Source organism: Carettochelys insculpta, chromosome 13, assembly GCF_033958435.1.
Source record: "Carettochelys insculpta isolate YL-2023 chromosome 13, ASM3395843v1, whole genome shotgun sequence".
NCBI classification, from domain to species: domain Eukaryota; kingdom Metazoa; phylum Chordata; order Testudines; family Carettochelyidae; genus Carettochelys; species Carettochelys insculpta.
This window is the reverse complement of record NC_134149.1, coordinates 16,381,236-16,399,023: the sequence shown is the minus strand read 5'-3', so window position 1 is coordinate 16,399,023 and position 17,788 is coordinate 16,381,236.

Below are 17,788 nucleotides of genomic sequence, written 5' to 3'. Positions count from 1 at the left end.
CTCTGGTAATGAACTTTGGGAGTATGCAAATGACACACTATTTGCAATCCTGAGGCGCTCATTTTGCAAAGCTCTGCCGGCAGCAGCACTGGGCAGAGCGCCATGTAGACATAGCCTGAAAGTATTAGGTCAAATTCAGAAAATAAATTCAGCCCCGCCCCCGCCCCCCCAAAACCCTGAAACTTCCTTTGAGAAATGTCAAAACAATTCACTTCTAACTTTTTCAGATTAAAAATATTGATTCAAAACAAGATTTTTGTTTAAAAAGGGACACGTTATTTTTCTTTTCCTGTTGAAATGTTTCTGAACCAACATTTACATTTCAAAATGCTTAATGATTTTTTTCATTTTGTCATGAAAAATTGGGAAGAAAATCAGATTAAGTTTACAGCTAATGAATTTCCTTCTGGCACTTTTTGATTTGGCCTCTAGCCCAAAAACACCCCAAGCAATTATTTGTTCATCCCTAATCATTCTATTGTTTTCAAAATTGAAAGACTGGTTCCACTTCCCATTAAGATGCTTGCATGTAATAATGCCTTAATAGACCTAAACCTGGGGAGGAGTGGTGGGTTTGGGGCTTATGGGATTAAGCCTGGGGATGTGGGGTGAATTTGCAGGATGGGAGGTAAAGCTTTGGAGTAGGAGGGCAAATTTGGGGGCTGAGGCAGGTAAAGCCTGGATGGGGGGGTAACTTAAATTTCTATTTAGTACAAATCATTGTGTGTGTACTGCTCTTAAAACAGAGGTGACACAAATTACTGCTTGACATTATTTATTAAGGATTGTCTCAAAGTCACATGCATTGCGGCTCTTGCAGTATTGATTTTGTAACTGAATTTGGAAAAAGAGCTCTTCTCGCTATTTCAGTTGCAGACCCCTGCAATAACCCCAAAAGTTTTAGTATCTTTGGCCTCTTCCCATTACATTGGTCTTATATAAAAGCGTTAAGATGACAGATGCTAATCTAAGAAAGTGCAAGAGATTTATAAAGAAAACGTGGCCAAAACACTTGACAGAGATGCATAGAGCTTATCAGCTGAACCGTTCCACCAGTCCCGCAGGTGAGTGCCTTGTGTAATCTTACTTTTCTAGCTAGCTAGTGAAGTGTGGACCATCTGTCTCCTCAACTTGCATCATGAGTCAGTTATTCCTAGTCACATACTATTTAGCAGGTCAAAACAAAAAGCAGTCAAGTAGCACTTTAAAGACTAGCAAAATAGTTTATTAGGTGAGCTTTCATGGGACAGACCCACTTCTTCAGACCATATCCAGACCAGAACAGACTCATTTAGCAGGTCTCTCTCTTTATTTTTTCCAAATTATTTCCCCCCACAATCTTTGTTAGCATAGAGTTACAGGGTTGTGGGTTTTTTAAACATTCATGTGCAACTTCCAAGAAAAATTCAGTATAATTTTGTGTGAATAGTCCAAGTGCTTATTGACTCCCCTTCATGTTCTGGTTATTATGAAGAGAACTCTAAATATCTGTAGGGCTTCAGAATGTAGTTTTTAAATTTTCCAGTGGTTTTCACCTTCTCATATCAGTGTACAAGGTTTGATTGTTTGTGGTTTTAGCTAAGGGATGTATTGCAAAAGTGAAGATATTCTGTGTCTCAAGATGATCAGGATCTTTCCTGCCTCCCTGCCTTTGGAAAGCTTGAATGATGGGGAGAAGGGAAAACAAGTCTCTTTTTAGAGAAAAATGGAAGACTAAAACTTTTTGGTTGAAAAATGCAAAAGTTGCAGCAAAAAGCTTTTGGCTGATCACTTTGATTCAGAAATGGTAGCATCGTGTCTCACTCACTCTCTCCTGTGTTCATAGACTATATCTCCCATGATGCTTCATTGCTGTATGTAAACAAGATTATATATATATTAAAAAAAAAAGTTGTCAACCAGGCCAAGTCAATAGACACACACTGAAAGGACAGTGGCTGACCAAAGTGTACAAACCTTCACAGGGAGTTATGCAATTTTTTCCTTTGCTTTGATTCATGTAGGAGATCACAAAGACATATTGAAAGCCAAAATGAAATTCAGTTTGAAACAGTCCTTCTTTCAAGTTCAACACAGACTCATCCCTTTCCTGGGGTTCAAGTTATTAATACAGAAACTAACAATTTGCTCCACCCTCTCCCCAGGCTGTTCAGCCCACATCCTATATCTGATTTCTAGAAAGCCATGCTTCTCTCTTTTACATCCTGCTGGGTAATGAATCGGTTGCCTCAAAAAGTCACCATAATCTCTTTAACCATTTCCCAAAGAAGGATCAGCATCTATTATCAGAGTGGAGCTAATAATGACAGCTTACTGTGAAGAGTTTCAATGTTTTTCATTAGAAACTGTAGTTCTTGCTTGGTTTCAATGTGAAAGAATAAGCTTGCACCTTAGGAAACCTTTCAGTGAAGCTGAGTTAGAATTGCAGTTAAACCTTAGCTTTGCATAGTATGGTGTCTCTTTTGTCCATGTTTCACACTGCTCCAATGACAGATTTTCCTGCCACTTTACACAGTGCCAAAACTAGGTCGACACTGTCAGTGCTACAGCAATATAACTTCAGCAATGCCACTGGAGCACCACGATGGAGATGCTTCCTCCAGGAAGGGAAAGGTTTTGCTGTTTCTGTAGGTAAATAGTGATGGCAGGTCATCTAAAGTATTCTTCTATCACAGATTAGCGCAGCATAGGTATGATGACCTAATTTTTAAGTGCAGGCAAACTGTAAATTAATGAATAGCATTTAATGTACTACAGTATATCACAGGGTAACATATTTGCTTAAGTTATAAATATATTAAAAGTATAATTCATGGCTTTACCCAAAGCCCCACGCTTCCACTGAGAACCACTACTACAGATGTCTGCCCCACTAATAAAGTCTACAGTGTAGCTTGCTTGACTAGTAAATGAGAACTGCAGGATCCTCCTAATCTCCCATCTCTCTGGGATGGTAATGTGAGGAATTCATCTAATAAGCAATTTTTCTTCTTCAACAAAGGAAATTAAAGCACATGCAAATATTGTGGTAATGTTCTTTTATTTAATTCTGGTTTTCTAATGTAAATTTGTAGGTACATGAGTTGTAGCCCTCAGGCAACTAGCATGTTTTGAGTACCCAGACCTAGATCAATCAAATATTACCCAACTAATGTTGTGAAGCACGCTTAGGGATGTTTTCTCTTCTAGTGGGAATGCTGCACTCTTTCTGTTTATAATTTACTTCACAGATTTGTTTATTAAGTATTCTTGGCATTTCTTTCATCTTACCAGGAGTGTCTGCTTGAGATCTGGGCTGTACAGCTTTATTCTTAGGAACGAAAAGTTACTGTGAATCTTACTTTGAAGCATCCAATGGTATAACTGAGATGTCATGAATAATTTAACCAAACATTGATGTATAGGGTTTTGCAGCTGATGCAAAAACACCTAGAAATAATGAAGCAACTTCAGGCGTTGTAAATAAAAGCAGTTGAAAAGAGGACATCTGATGTGTTTTCAAATATTCATTTTATATATCCTCTGAAGTAGAATGCAATGATACTCTGGTGCATATGGGACATTCCATACCGGATTGGAATAAAGAGCATATACCATAATGCAAGCTCCTCATTTGGGAGTCAGTATATGAAAACTAGTATCCAGCCTTAGCTGATCCTTGGCAGCAACAGAAATATTTGATGCAAATAGCCATCCATGACTCTTTCAGCTTTTAGGGACAGATTTTTAAAGTGTCTGAAGAAGTTTGACTTTTTGTCTTGCTAGCATGAGGCTTGTCTGAAGGAGTTTGACTTTCAGTGGTTTTCACAATTATCCACCTAGTCTGATCATTTAACATAGGGGTATGTTATAAGTAGTAAATAAAGCCTTTTTCTGGTTGTATATAATAGATTTAAATAAAATCAACTTCTAATGTATTTTTGAATGAGCAGTACCTCAGAACAAATTAATGTATAAAAGGTTTTGTGATCTGTTTACTGAACTGTGGGCCATGGTTGTGCAGATGGCCGTGTTGACAAAACCCCATTTGTGAATAATAGATAACAAAGTGCACAGACGAACATGTGCTAATTATCAGCTATTTTGAGTTTATTCTTGTCTCCTTCCTATGCCACCAGACATTGCTTAGGGCACCAACAGAACTCCACCTGTCTGCTCTGGGCTGTTGTTTATATGCCTTCCTTGTTGTAAAGTTCCCCATTTCTCACTTTCGTTCAATGAAGGGATTCATTCAGCCAACCTCTTCTACTTTTTCCCTCAGCTGCCCAGAGGCACACCTGTCATGGAAGACTCTCTGCCTTCTTTCCGTACATCTATCTGTATATTCTGGCGATTGCAGCTTTTGGATTCATATGCTTAGGTTGAAATAACATTTGAATTGAAATTTTAGTTTGGTCTTGAAATTGTAGATTTTGCGATGATCAAATTGTTTGAGCTGGCGAACACAGCTTCCTTCTTTCCTGTTAAGAAATGTTCTCACTAAGGTGTACATTTTAATGGTGAGAGTAGTTACCAGACATAGTGGTGGATTCTTCAGCACTGACAATTTCTAAATCAAGATAGGATTTTTTAAAAGATGTGCTTTAGGAATTTTTGGGAAGTTTTGTGATCTGTCTTTGTACAGAAGGTCAGAGTACATGATCACAGTGGTTCCTTCTTGTCTTGAAATCTAAGGTTATCCCCATTGACTTGCCTATGAGTTCCAAAATGTGAGAATTAACTCCTTTTGTATTTCTTTGCCTTCTAATGTAGTGCTTGAGTTCGATTTTCCTAGGTTTCTTGTTAGATTTGCTTTTTTCATAGCTATTAACTCCATCAGTTTTGTGTAGCTGAACTTGTTGTCTTGCTAGCATGAGGCTTGAGTTGTTACTGAGGAACAACATCATCAGAAAAATATCTCTTCTAAAGTACTATTGTGAGTCAGATGATAATTGTTGTTTCTCTCTAGCCTTTTTATTGTAATGAAGAGGAAATACCAAACAAGACAGATGAGTCAATGCATTCTTGTTTGATACCAATGTCTTTTTTTTTAAACCATTCAGTTACATCTGCACTTTGTGCATGATGAATCATTATTTGAAACCCTGTTGATGATTTCCACAGGTGCACAATAATACTTCTGTGTCTACCTGAGTGCATTGCACTAGAAGTTGTCAAATGCTTTCTTAAAACCTGTGACGTTTAGAGTGCATGATATTAGCCTTCAATACTTTTGTCATTGATTATTTGGGTGAAAATCTGGGTGATGAGTGAACTTATCAGTTGAAATCCAGATGGCTCTTTTCTTAGGACTTATCTTCACCATGCTTTAGATCGATGATGCAGTGATCAATCCACTGGCAATCAATTAAATGTATCTGATTAGATATGATGAATGGACCCCCAGTTATTCTTCCATCGACTCCAGTACTTGACCAGAAGGAAAGGAGTAGCTGGAGTCAAAAGGAGAACAACCCCCACTTACGACATAGAAGATACTTCAGTAGGTACTCCAACTTCAGCTACGGTTTTTGTGTAGCTGAGGTGGTGTAGTTTAGATTGATGGAGGTATGGGGGCAGGTTACTGTAGATAAGGCTTTAGATATGCCTCTATATCTTTCTTTATTCTGTCTGAGATGCCACCGCAAAAGACTTGGCCAGTCACTGAAAGGAATGTAAATCCTCATCAGTTTTTATAGTCACTTAGGCCAACTTTCCTTTTACATTTTTACACTTTTTTAAAAGGCTTTTTTCCTGTTCCCATGTTTTGCAGAAAAAAAATTGGTAATTTTTATTTGTGGCTTCATCACTGCAAGCTTTTAACTTTCCCCAGTGAGTCAGTCTTCACCAGCAGCTTTCCTAGGTTTTAACTTTTTTATTGCATCTTTCACGTCTTTGTGAGATGTTAAAATGTCTTGTTCTAAGAACTTTATTTCCTTATCAAAGTCCATAGTTTCTTGTATGATTGGTCTGATTAGCATTTTCTGAATGTGATTTGCCTGTTGCTCTTTGTGCTTTTTCTGTTTTAAAGGTCTTTCCTTGTTTACCCTTAGCAAGCATTCCAGCTGATGTAAACTTGCCAGGTAAAACCTTGCAGAACTGACAGTGTTAATTCTCATCTCTTTCATCAGCTGCTTCAAATTCTTTGATGATGTTTGTGTATTTTTTCTTCTCTTTGCTTCTTCTCTTTTTTGTTTATGTCGTTGTTTTGCTACTGCGTTTTTTTCTGGGTGTGATTGCTTTGGCTTGTTTTTTCTTTGGGTTGAGGGGGGTCCCCACACAGTTCCAAATATCCTCATGTGGCAGAGTCCAGACAAGCAACCCTATTGTTGTTGCAACATCTGTGTTACTGTCACATAGAAGTGATCATGATGTTTCATTGCTGACTATTTGTGGTGGATGTAAGTTTTGTCACATCCAAAGTTACTTCAATTTTAAGTCGTTGCTGTAATTGTATATTAGCCTTTGATGTTAACTTTCTTGGTGTTTTTCTTAATTTTGCTGAGCCAGTTTTGCCACATAGAAAGTGTTCACTTCTGACATCAGTTGTTCTCTGTGCTTTACTGCCCTGGAGAGGTGATCTTATTTTCCTTCCAGTATACAGATGATCAGTCTGCTTCCTGGGTAATTCATCTGCAGAATTCCAATTTACTTCATGAATAACTTTGTGTGGGACTAGTGTTCCGTGTATTTTCAGTCTTGGTACCAGACATGGTTATACTAGTCAGTCACCATTCTGATTTTGAAAACCAAGTTCTTGCTTCCTCTGTGATTTCTCCACTGTGTTTACCCCAGCCTTGGCATTAAAGTTCCTTTTACTAAGCATATGACATGCTTGGGAACATTGTCAGATGTTGTTAGCAACTGTGACACTGATCTCTTATCCTATCATAGCTGTCTGTGGGTGTATAATGTTGCCATTTGCATGTATCTTGTTTGAAACCCAACATGGAGCAATCTGCTGTTAAATGACTCACAGTCTGGTAAGCCATTTTTTTCTACTTTGGAAATCGTAATTCATGCTAATTGCTCTGAAGGGTAGCCATCTTGACTTTCCAAATACATTATGACTTTATTTACATTTTGGAATTGCTTTTTATGGACTCCTGTCCATCAACATCTGTGAACTCCAAAGCGTTGGAGATTATATTCTTCCATTTATTTAATTATCTGTACAGCTTTTATTCCCGCAGCTATTTCCAAAGTTCCCAAAACCAACTCCCATCATTTTCTTTCACTTTGGTGAAGAACTTCTCCAGTCTTGACTTCTTAATGAGTTTCACTGAGATTTATCATTTCTGCTGAGACAGTCCCTTGCTTGGTCAGGATGTTTGTTGGAATAGCTACTGGGTGGCATTTCTGTACTCTTTCATGATGATAACTTGTGGATCTATCACTAATCTTGGAGGACTGCTTTTCATCTGATCCCAGCCCTTTGATGTGTCCATATGCAGGCTGACTCTAGAGGCAGTTAAAATTCCAAGTAGATTAGCTTTTTAGAGTAACTGAAGCCCATAAGGCTTCCCACCATGCAAAGTGCAGTCCTCAGGAATGGATTTGCAATTCATACAAAAACAGGTCATTTGGCAGTATTTGTCCATTTTTAAGTCACAATATTTAATGCGGAAACCTCAAACTGGAGACCTTTTTTTCCCCGGTGTATTCGACTGGTGTGTAAATGCACTTGTACTTCTGTTCCCTTTGACTCTGAAGAGTAAGCGATCTTTGTTACAGTGAAGTTGGGTGGACATAGCAATTCATAGAATCATAGAATACTAGGATTGGAAGGGACCTTGAGAGGCCATCGAGTCCTGCCGCAATGGCAGAACCAAATATTGTCTAAATCATCCCCGACAGACATCTATCTAACCTGTTCTTAAATATCTCCAGTGATGGAGATTCCACAACCTCCCTTTGCAATTTATTCCACTGTTTGACCACCCTGACAGGAACTTTTTCCTAATGTCCAACCTAAACCTCCCTTGCTGCAGTTTAAGCCCACTGCCTCTTGTTCTATCCTCAGAGGCCAAGAAGAACAAGCTTTCTCCCTCCTCCTTATGACACCCTTTTAGATACCTGAAAACTGCTATCATGTCTCCCCTCAATCTTGTCTTTTCCAAACTGAACAAGCCCAATTCTTTCAGCCTTTATTCACAGGTCACATTCTCTAGACCTTTAATCATTCTTGTCGCTCTTTTCTGGACCCTCTCTAATTTCTCCACCTCTTTCTTGCACTGCGGTGCCCAGAACCGGATACAATACTCCAGCTGAGGCCTAACCAGCATGGAGTAGAGCAGAAGAATGACTTCTTGTGTCTTGTTCACAATTGCCAAGGAATAGCTGGTAAAAGACAGCAGTAAGGGGGTATTTAAGTGCTCCATTAAGGAAAGCATAGGGCGCACACATTAGGGCTTAGTGTTCAGGGTCCTAGCTGCCTCACTGTGTGCCCCAGGCACTGCTGCCAGCCTGCAGCAAGGGACCCAGCTGCCATTCTTCCCCAGGCCCTGCCTCTCCTTGTCTCCCAACCAAGGCAACTGGAGAACCAGTGGGGGAAGGGCCAGCGCCAGCAGTAGGGATCCGCTCTCCCCTTGCACTCACCAGCAGCAGTGGGGGGGAAGAAGCGAACAAGGTGGCCTCACTGCTTTGCACCCGCTTCCATGTCTTGCTCCCCTCCCCTCCCCTGGATCTGCACCACCAGGAGGGGAAAGCAGCCAGACAGTCTTGCTCCAGTTCTTGCCCCTGCTGCTGCTGGTGAATGCAGGGCACAGGGGGAGAGGAGGGAGGCAGACCCCTACTGCTGACTCTGCTGTCAGGGTCCGAGCTACTGCTAGCACAGAGTCAGAGGTCCCAACTGTCAGCGCTATGCTCTGGAGGGCCTCTGCTGCCAACCCCATGCCCCAGATTCTGACTACTTGCCCTACACCTCAGGTTTTGATCCCAGCTTAGCACAGGTAAGGGGCAGTATTGTCACTCTCACTCTTAAAAATGTTCCCACACTAATGAAGGAAAGGAAAGAAAGCAATAAAATACCTTGCTCCACTAGCATATGTTCTCAGCTGCACCTTGTATTCTATGCTCCCTGTTTAGCTCTTTAACTGCCACGGGGCCATTGTGCAAACAAAGAATCCTCCAGCTTGGCTTTTCTGGCGGTGTACCTATACTAGAGGATTCCAGAGAGTCCCGTAAGACAGGGCAATCAACAGACAAGTAATTCTGCAACTGAACGGGGAGGGGCCCAATCCAGTCTGTAGTGCTGTGACTAATAAAAACAGTTTAACATTTTCATAATTATGAAAAACATGCTGTAAAATATGTATCAGAATATGATCAATAATGATGAATACGTTTGAAAAATGCATCAGTAATTGATTCAGAAATTTAAAGTAATCAAACATGTCATGGGATTAAAATCAATTATGTGGTCAAAAAGGCTGTTCCTGCATATGTCACTTTCTCTGAAAGTGGCATGCCAATAAATGGCCTGAAATATGCTAATGAGATGCAGACGTAAATTCCCGGTGCCTCATTACCATAAGGTCACATGATTTGGAGTCTGGAAGAAGCTCTTCTGGGCTACGTCTACACGTGAAGCCAACATCGAAATAGCTTATTTTGATGTAGCAACATCGAAATATGCTATTTCGATGAGTAACGTCTACACGTCCTCCAGGGCTGGCAACGTCGATGTTCAACTTCGACGTTGCGCGGCACCACATCGAAATAGGCGCTGCGAGGGAACGTCTACACGCCAAAGTAGCACACATCGAAATAAGGGTGCCAGGCACAGCTGCAGACAGGGTCACAGGGCGGACTCAACAGCAAGCCGCTCCCTTAAAGGGCCCCTCCCAGACACAGTTGCACTAAACAACACAAGATACACAGAGCCTACAACTGGTTGCAGACCCTGTGCCTGCAGCATGGATCCCCAGCTGCCGCAGCAGCAGCCAGAAGCCCTGGGCTAAGGGCTGCTGCCCACGGTGACCATAGAACCCCACAGGGGCTGGAGAGAGAGCATCTCTCAACCCCTCAGCTGATGGCTGCCATGGCGGACCCCGCTATTTCGAAGTTGTGGGACGCACAACGACTACACGGTCCCTACTTCGACGTTGAACGTCGAAGTAGGGCGCTATTCCTATCCCCTCATGGGGTTAGCGACTTCGACGTCTCGCTGCCTAACGTCGAAGTTAACTTCGAAATAGCGCCCGGCGCGTGTAGCCGTGACGGGCACTGTTTTGAAGTTAGTGCCGCTACTTCGAAGTAGCGTGCACGTGTAGACACGGCTCTGGACTCCAAAACAGCATGTAGAAGCACGGCCCCTGGGGTATTTTCTGGAAGGAAGTCCTCCTTCTGGAGACCCCTTCTTCCTGTAAATTTTTGGGAAGAAGGGGCCTCCGGAAGGAGGACTTTCTTCTGGAAAATCCCCCTGGGGCCACGTTTCTACATGCTGTTTTCAGCTTCTTCCAGACTCCAAATCATGTGAACTTGTGCTAATGAGGCACCAGCAATTTACACCTATGCCTCATTAGCATATTTCAGGCCGTTTAAGTGGCATGTGTAGAAATGGCCAAAAAGAAAATTAGAAAAAGAGCATAAGCTATGGACTATTTTTTATTCTCATTAAATGTCAGTTATTGAAGAATACTGTACTTATGCATATTTTCCCATGAGCCTGAGAAGCCTTACTGGATTAAGACAGCTTCCATGGGTGGGGCTAGTGGCAGAAAGCGTGCCTGGTCACATGTTACCCCAAGAACCTTTCTCTGAGGCCTGCTGCAAGGCGTGAACTTCATGTGTACACAAAGGACAAGAATTCCTACCACTTTGGTCAAAAGGCAATGTGTAACAGGGCCAGCAATCAGGAAGACTCTGACTCTTATTTACTACTTCTCGTTGGATATATGGTCTTCACTGAAATAAGGAGGCCAATTCTGAACCCAAACTCAATTCAGCCATCCCCTGTAGAAGTCCTCTGTAAGGAGACTTCACCTCTTATGCCAGCTGAAGACTCTTTCTATGTCATGCTCTCCATCTTGGCAGAGGGCCGCATCCAGGGCATGTAGGTGTGGAAATGTTGTGGTCAATACAGCTCTGTCCAGAACTGTGCAAACACCCAGTTTACCTCAGAGTGAATAAAGAGAATGCAGGTACAGATCAAGCCATGTCATGGATGAGCTCACAAGTTCTATTGTCAGAAACTGTATCAAATGACTACACAATAATTGATTATTTGATTAAAAATGAATTCACCTTTCAGCTTTAGCTTTATTGTTTACATTGTCAGTGTTTTATTATTAGTAGCTGGTACCTTTGGCAATGGATGTGTTGTTACTGATGTAGAAAGGGCCAAGGTCCTAACAGTGACATGACACTGATATTCTTCCATCTCTGAAAAAGAGGAAAATTGTCCTTCTAAGTGTGTTAACTGTTCAGTAGGTAAAATAAGGGTCAGAGTTATGAACTGCTGGATAGTATTCCTGGGATACATTAGAAAACATATTAGCAGTGGATGGTTAAGAAAACCAGGAAGTGAAACTAGACACCTTTCAGACTGTTCAGCTTGTGCTACTCATTCTCATTTCAAGGTTAGTAAAAACAAAAATAAAGGGGGAGAAAGGAAAGTGAATCTGTATCCAGATAATTTTTAATATAAAAAAGTAAAGCATGATTCCATGCAAAGCAGTTGACTCTCATTGTAACAGTAGACTTGCTCTTTTATCAATATATCTGATTCAGGTGTAATAGTGTTTGTCATTTACTTCTGAATGCAAGAGATGTAATTAAAATCTATTCTTTTACATTTAATACTGCCTAACACTTTTAATTAATCTGACGGGCCTTAATTACTTCTGTAATTTTTACCATGCATAAATGGCTAATTAAAGTATTAAACCATCTTCAAATGTAGTTCCGAATTAAATATATAAATGCTCTGTGACTGATTAAAAGGATTACATGAAAAGATAGTAGGGTTTCAGGTGTGAATAATTTCTGGATGTAGAGTTGGAGAGATGCGTCTTTCCACACTGTTTTGGCCACAGCAGGGAAGGCCTAGGTTAAGGGATCTGGTTACAGTACCTAGATAATCAGGGTAGTTTTTTAAACTGCCAGAACCCTGGTAGAATTTAGAACAGTTAGTTGGATTCCCAGCTCACTTGCTAAAGTTCAGTGTGTTCTAGGCATTTCTCCAGCCTCTATGGGATTGTTTCCCAAACTGTGTTCCATGTGATGTGAATAGGTGTTCAGTGAAAAAAATTTGATGCTAGCAATATTTTCCTTCTGAAATATTAAATATGAAATCATGTGTGTATGTGCTTCTACGTACTGAGGTGAGGTTAAGGATTGGTTTTCTTGGATTCCAAGTTTTGGCTGTCTGACAATTTCCTCAGGGCTGCTGAGACTTGCATATCTCGCAGGCATTTTTACAAAATTAAATGAAGTGAATGTTGCTGCAAGGAAGGAATGTGATAATTTTTACTTCAATGGAGAAAACTTCATCATTGTCAAGGAAACTAGAATTTTGGATCTTGTCTGCAGACGAAAGAATTTTGACTGCTTTTCTACACTTAATGACTTTCTGATTAAATCAACTTTTGAGCATTACATGTGGCAATTTTTTTCAGTGTGAAACCCTATTCCCCCTCCCTCCCACCTGGTGGGATGTTTATGTTTCTCCAACATATTCCAAGCCCAAAAGTGTTCCGTGGCTAAATTAGTTTGGGAAATGCTGCTCTATAGGAAAGGGACAAGATGGCAAAGGAGACATTCAAAATGCTTCTACCTCTGCTGAGGGAATCCCTTAATGAGTAAATAGTGTCTACTGCATTCACAGTGAGTGTGGTAAAAGGAGCAGGAGGGTGCAGAAAACTCAGCCCCATGTGTGGTGGCAAAGGAGAAAGCTGACACATTAATCCATTCCCAGACTATCCTGATAGTGAGCATAGTACACATATAAAAATAGAATAATTTGGAATTCTAGCTTCAGTACAGGAAAATTCTCACTTCAAATTATCCACAGTACCATAGTAAGGAGCTCTGAGTCTCTTGAGCAGGTTTTCGTTCTGGTGTTTAACTGTGATGATAGCTATTTCCATATAAAAGGTGTTCAATTTTTTAACAAAGGTCTCTTGCTGACTACATAGGAATCCTCATCACTTTTTCTTTTCCTTCTTTCCCAGCATGCAACAAAAGAGGAGCCATTTCATCAGCAGTTCAGCAACCTTTTAGACCTAGTCATTGTGCCTCCTGAAAGCATATTCCAAGGGTTTTTTTCCAGCTTCTTTGCTGTTAATTAAAAGACTGTCAGACACAGATCTGCCATTGCTAAATCTGTTAATATGGAGAACTTGATAGAATAGAAAACATGCTGCTTCTTGTGTAGGCAGTCATCCCCTAACATTACCTGTGTGCCACTAATCAGGAAATTGTCATCTCCATGTCCTACTGGCAGTTTTCTCTAAGGGTTGTGGCTGGTGGAAACCATTCTGTAGGCATGATCTATCTAACCTATGCTAGTACAGTACCAGCTCAGAATGGGTTCCTTAGCTCAAGTGTTAAAGCATTTTTGTTTGTTGGGAAGGAAGGATTGGATCCAGAAAAAACAGTTTCTAGTCCTGTACATGTGTACAATTCCTTATCTCCTGTTTGTGGATTTCTTGTAGCTTGTACCAGCTATCTTTGGCCACAAAGACCTATTCCAGCAGCCTGTCATTGCTGTAGCCCAGGAACTCTCCAGTCATACCCAACCTTTCCTACAGTTACACTTGTACCGGGAGATCAAGAGCGTGGTGAGCGCCAGATCCCTGCCACATGGGTTTTCCTCCTGCTTTGGTGAATGCCCATTTGACTAGGTAAACTAACTTTACAACTTCTTGCTGCCAGTAAAGTGGTGAAAAGAGTGTGTTCCTGAGAATCAAGGCCTTGTTTATCAATTTTTTCAGAATGTGAATCAAGATAAATGGCATCAGATATTATCACTGGGCTTATTAGGTGTGTTTTATTACTGTTTAACTATCAGACGTATTTTACAGCTTTGTCCTTTAATTGATTTTAGCTGAAGTTAGGTTACAAACAGAAAATGTGCATCTTTAATATTCTTTTTCATAAGCCACTTTTTTATGAAAAAATATCTACTTTGTGGAGTATTATGAGCACTGTCCTTCACACCATACGGTATATTTTACTGGATATTGCATTTCAGTTTTTGAAAATTATCTCCAGAGATCCTGAAATTCTTAAAGACAAAGTTTAATTTCCTTTGTCTTCATTGACATTTTGACTTAATTAGCTAAAATGATAATCTCTCCCTAAAGTATGGGTAATTATCACTGGCGTCATTTTTGCTGAGATAGGTGGCATATTCAGAATCTTTTTAAAGTTTTATTAGGTACTTATTTTAAACTGACAGTATGTCTTACAGAATATTCATGTTCATTTATTCTATGTTATAAAATTATTCCATCAGAATTAGGAGAGGCTAATAGCTTCTGCAGGCCCCCAGGCCAGGTATGTGGAGGGGACCCTACTCCATGGCCCCAAAAGGGTTAGGGCCTTGGGCAGGAAAGGTGGGGCTGATGGCAGCCAGCCTTTAGCATACCACTGGGACCCCCAGCTCTCAGAGCCATGCAGAGTATGTGGCCCTGGGGTACATGCCCCCTTTGCTTTCTTCTCCCCCCACCCCCATTAGTGGGCCTGTTCAGAAATACCTGGCCTCCTATCCCATGCCAATTAGATGGCCAATGGCAATGGTCCAGTAAGCAATCTCTGTTTTCATCTTATCCCAGGATACAGGTATTGCCATTATAGGTGGAACAGCTACAACCATCTATTAAGGCTGACCAAATGGATTTGCTCTAGAGATTATTCAGGCTTATGTAATGAAGGAAGTTCGTACGCACACCTGCTTCATCAGTTTGATGTAGAAGGCAGAATGTATATAGTGGGTGAGGCAGGAGATTTCAGGGAGAGAAAAAGGGAGGGGAAATGTCTTAGGAATCATGCAGTTGAATGTTGCTTTGGAAAATTGGATTTTATTTGTCTCTCTGCAATAGAGATCTTGTGTTCAGTTAGGTAAGTCACTTAAACCTTTCACTGCTAGTCACTAATGGCATGTTTGGCATTTTGTAAGTGCCCAGTGTTGTGGTATGATTTGCAGAAGTGCTAAGCATTCATATTGATAAGTGAAATCAGTGCAAATGGTGCTTGAATATGTAAGGTGCTAAATCCTGTGAAAAATGAGGTCCTATATATCTGAGACTGGCCACCCAAAATAAGTGGATACTCGATCTCTCTCTAATTCAGTTCCCCATTGCTAAGATGGGAATAATACTACAAGCTGAACCTGTCTCATCTGGCTCTCTCTAGTCTGACATCATCTGTCATCTGGCATGGTTATAGTTAGTTGAATGTCCATTTATCATGGGTGTGGCCAAATTTCCTGTGGTCCCATAAAGTTTGTTGATAGCCACCAGTCCTGATTCTCAGTATTCTGTGCTTTTATTTATCTCTAATTTACCCCTAAATATTTTCTAAGAACCCACTAAGCAGTGGAAGTATTGGTAACGCTGCTAGACAATATTGACCTCTCAAGGTTTGACAAATTCTCTGGTTTGCCACCAGTCAAGTCCCGAAGGTGCCAGACTAGAGAGGTTCAAGCTGTACTTCATCTGTTGTGAAGCTTGTCTCTTTTGACTCAAATACTATAGTAATAAGCACTATAGATATGCCTATAAATCATAATTCTGTCTTCAGAGCAGGGTTTGAATAGTATGTGGCAACTGAGGCATGAAGCCTCACACTGAATAGTGAGAAGGAAATATTCATTATTGAATAGCTACTTATTAAATAGTATTGTCCTTCTATGCACTAGATAAGACAGGGATCCTGTAGGTGATCATGTCCTTAGAATGTGTGGTATAATGCAGATGAATTATGAGTGGACAGGAAACCTTAATTCTGGTATTTCCTAGCTTCTGAGTGCTTGACTTTCCAACCTTGTAACATAGTATTTTTGGGTGGATGGTACATATGCTGTCTAGTCAGCATGCATATTCATGAGTGGCTCAAGCATGTTCACTGAGCATGGACTCCTCAGAGATTTTGGCTGCTAAAATATGAGTAGTCTCTACTGAGCATGTGTGAACTGTAATTTTATGAAGACTTATAACTTGGACACAGCTGGGCAGATTTTCAGAGGCATGGCAAAAGTTATGTTTCTGATAGCACAATCACCCTCTACCAAAATTTAAACTTAAATTATTTGCTGTACCATCATTCTTGGAAATCGCTCGGTAGTGGGAGGTAATTGTTTTCCAGTAAAAGTCTGTGTGATACAGACAGACAGCATAAAATACTGCAGCCAAAATGATTTAAATATGGTAAATTTATAAACAACTGAAAAACAGGGTCATTAGAGTGGACATATCAGACAACCTTAATAGGAGGCACACCAATCCCCCTGATGGTGCATATTTTATAGCAACCCATGTTGAGCATAACTGCTATTATTCAGGTTGGAAACTGGCAAATTGGCTACATTCTATAACTTACTCTCAAATTTATTGTTTCCTAAAAAAGCTCTTTGGGCTGAAATTTTGTATTCTTGGGTTTCTTTCCAAAATAGATTTTTTTTCCTGAGGTTTCAGCAAAATTCTCTGTTAGTTTGTGCAAGAAGGAAGGAAAAAATACACTTTTCCTATTGTTAAAAGGCAGGATCCTTTTGCTTAATGGCTGAGTGTCACAACTTGAATGTGTGTGTAATTATCTGTTCATGTGCAATTATATGCTTTCTAAGTTTTGCAGAATAAGTTGGCTTTTAAATAAAGTTATAAATGTTTGAAAATATATTACGGTACGTACAAAGTGTAAAATCAAATTACATTCTTAGCTGAATGTTTACAGCTTGATCCTTCAAGATGCAGAGCACATTGGAGGTGATTAGAACCCTCAACTCACAGGGAAGTTATTAGTTATTCCGGGATCTCGTGGGATCTCTATTTTAAAAATGGGCGCATTTCTCATCTTTAGAGCTGTGCAAGACTGTTTTGCTCTTCATTCCCACCGAATGAAACTCCCTTTCTATTGGCAGGAAATGAGGAATGAAATGCAAAAATCTTGTGTTAAAGGACTATAATAGCTGTAGGATGAAGCATTCAGTATTCAAACTCAACAATCTTTGTGTTGTATAACAGAAAATTTAATTTAACACCCCAACATTATATTAATGCCACTTCATACTTTAAATCACACTTCTGATGCTCATGCGATGGGATCTGATGTGACAGATTCTATTTATTATATATTTCTTATATACTTTTCTCCACCTCAGATGGACTCTGCCCACTGATTTATTCCCCTAAAATGTGTTACAAGGATTACAAGGCCAGGACAGCTTCAGACAGCTTTTATTTTTCTTTGTCTTATTTGAGTACAACAGTCTGCAATTTTCTTGCAAAAGCCACAACTGTGTATATAAATTAAAATGTAATTGCATCAGGTGACACAGAAAATCAGGCCTCGTGTTTCTGTGTTTGCATGCTTATCTACATCAACACACTATTAAAAAAGGGTATTTAAAATTGAAATAAGTAGAATCAATAGTTGTTCTTTTAGCAACATTAACTTACCAGTATTGTGAAAACATTGCAGAGTGATGATATATCCTTAAGTGACCTGAGACCTCCAACTTTTCTCAACTGTTTCTCCTCCATCTGGCTAGTATGTAAAATGCTGGGTTGAAACACCTGCTATGAATAAATAACCCCAGTAATTCAAGTCCTGTAGGCCAATGCATCATCGAAATACAAGTTATGTA